Here is a 2,873-nt window from a genome sequence, read left to right on the forward strand (position 1 = left end):
GTTGGTTCACGTTTGAGTTATCTTTCCTGTTCCTGTTTGCGAGCAGTTACCACATCCTGCTGCACCCAGGTGAACAGGGAACATGATTCAGGTGGCCCAGGCAGTTGACGAGTAGGCATATGAGCGAATAACTAGAAAAGCACACACAGACACAAGAAGACAGAGACACTGGGTAACATAGTGATATGAACACGCTAGCACACCAGAAAGCACACAGGAACACAAACACACATACACATAACAAAAGCACACAAGACCTCCACTTTAGGGACTTGATGATAGCCGTGTGTGAGATCTGTCAGTCAGTAAGTCAGTCAGTCAGTGGGGCTAGGCCTTCAGGCACGGCTTTAATCCTAGCCTTGCCTTGTTGCAGGCCCCTGGGCAGGGCAGAGTTCTGTAGACCTAGTGTAATTGTCTGGATTATCTTAAACAATGTAGACAATGCTTGATGCAGATCCTGTTTCGGAGGGGGAGTACTGCAGCGAGCAAGGTGGAGCAACCCAAGCTAATGTGTGAATCTGGTGCCCCACCACTGACATCTATACGTATGGGTTTTAACAGAATGAGCTGCAGGCCTGTCGCCCAGGGGGTCAGCCTATTAGACCGACAGATAATAAGCCATACAGGAGCATCACAGAGCTACAAGGGTAGGCTAGGCTACACGCACGTCTTTTCAGAAAAAAACATGCCTTTACTGACGGTTAGGGTTAGGAATTGTTTTGGTTTGGGCATAGTTCTTACTTTACAGTAAACTTAAAAGTGAATATTTACAAAGTTATGATGCTAAAATAATTGTATACTGACAGAACATGCCTTTACTGATGGTTAGGTGTAGGGTTTAGAATTGTTAAGGTTTGGGCATAATTTTAACGTGTGTGGTCGGACTAATGGGATGTTGGACTAATGGGCAGTCGGACCAATACTCATGAACGGCCATCCGGGTACTTTGCTCGTAAATGTGCGTTACGCCCCTTTATGGGGGAAATCAAACCAAATGTTTCATCAACTTACATGCTACATCGGCTTGCCTAATGAACACAGTCCATGCTTCAGCCACGACTGTTTGGTATTATTTGAACAGCCGGCAACACAACACGTTTTCGGCATGTTGCGAGTGAACAACGCTAGTCTACAGGCCCGTATCTTTAGTTTATTAAACCCCAACATCACCAATTGACTTGCATGGGCTGTTTTCCCCCACAAATGGGCGCAACGCACATGGAAAACATCACGCCGTTCATGAGTATTGGATGTAACCGTCGCCCAGATAGCAGGGTTATGCTAGTGCTACATGTCAAAGGACAGGTGCCACCTTTGAATGAGCCAGGTTTTCAGTATTACTGTTTTTGTGCTGTTGGCTACTGTATGCTAGTATGAAGGCTATAATGAAATGCACAACAATACTTAAAACTTAGGTTGAAAAATAGACACTATTACGAGCTAGCGCTGTTAGCATCTGAGAACATGAAATGGTGCCCAGTAGGCCTTCCTTGTAGCCTAGAAAAATGTTAAGATGGTCATTTAAGATCCTAATGACGTTTCAGGCATTGCTGTTTGTTGTCCATCCTGACACCTCCATAATGGTGAAGTCTTCTCCCATGACAACCCGACACCACGCCGTGTGAACTAAACTGACCTCTTGCACCAGGAGCGAATCAATCATGTCAAGAGAGCCAACCAACACCTCCATGGGACCATGTTAGTTGGTTGCTGTAACACCTGTCTCGCTATTAGGCTACCTGATTGGTTTTAACAAGTCTTTCCCGGGAAATAAGTTACATTCTCCAAAACACAGAATGAAGGGTACCGTTGCTTACAAGCAACAGGGTTGATTAGGTAGTTGACGTGTCCAGTTTTTTTTTGTCATCCAGGGGTGGCAACCCTCCTGCGCCTCGATACCTGACTGACAGTCAGATGTGTAGTAGAAGTAGAAGTTGATTGATGATGTAAGCACCACACTAGAGCATGGTATTACAGAGTTGTTACACCAGTTATCCCATGGTATCTAATGAGGGTTTTTAGTTTGTTTTTACTTCTTCTTGCATCTCTTTACTTCTAATTTAAACACTTAAGTTGACCTTTTCACCTCCCATTCAGCATCTCAGAGTATGGCAGCCCTGGAAATGTTGTCAGACCCCTTCCACACTTTCCCCGATTTCCCCCTTATAAACCCTTTCATTTGTGCCTAAAGTCTGTCACATTATTTTTTGACACTTTTGTTTAGTTATCCACTTTTGTTTTTGTTTATGTCCTCATTTTTTACTCCTAGACACTTTGGGGACATAGCAGTGATATTGCCATCCTGACTGAGAACCAAGCTGCTGTGTGTGCTCAAAAAAAGCATCTGTCACAAACAAGTAAAACTTATTTCATGATTATTTTTGGTTGGATAACTTTCACTGTAGAATTCCCTCGAGAAAATATATGTGACAAAACTCTTCAGAGTTATCTCAGTGACAATATCTGGTCTACTATAGAAAATGACCTCTCCCCCCACTCTCCTCAGTCATTTACTGGCAGAGCTTGTTGTGTGTGGGAAGGACGCCATTAAAATGGGAAGTTGGTAGTGAGATAGGTGTGTGGGGCAGAGCTGAGCTGATGACTTCTTTCCCATTTCGCGTACCCCCGCCCCGAGTTAGTCATTCAGCTCTCAGGCTCTTGGGCTGAGATGGGGTCACGGGCAGCCCTGGCCCTTGATTGTTCAGCCACTGGAGTGGAGCACACAGACACGGCCATGCGGAGAAGACCATTCTCATCTGGTGGAGGACTGAGGATTGGCCTGGGCCTCCCTGAGAGAGAGAGAGAGAGAGAGAGAGAGAGAGAGAGAGAGAGAGAGAGAGAGAGAGAGAGAGAGAGAGAGAGAGAGATAGGCA

Source organism: Engraulis encrasicolus, chromosome 10, assembly GCF_034702125.1.
Source record: "Engraulis encrasicolus isolate BLACKSEA-1 chromosome 10, IST_EnEncr_1.0, whole genome shotgun sequence".
NCBI lineage: Eukaryota > Metazoa > Chordata > Actinopteri > Clupeiformes > Engraulidae > Engraulis > Engraulis encrasicolus.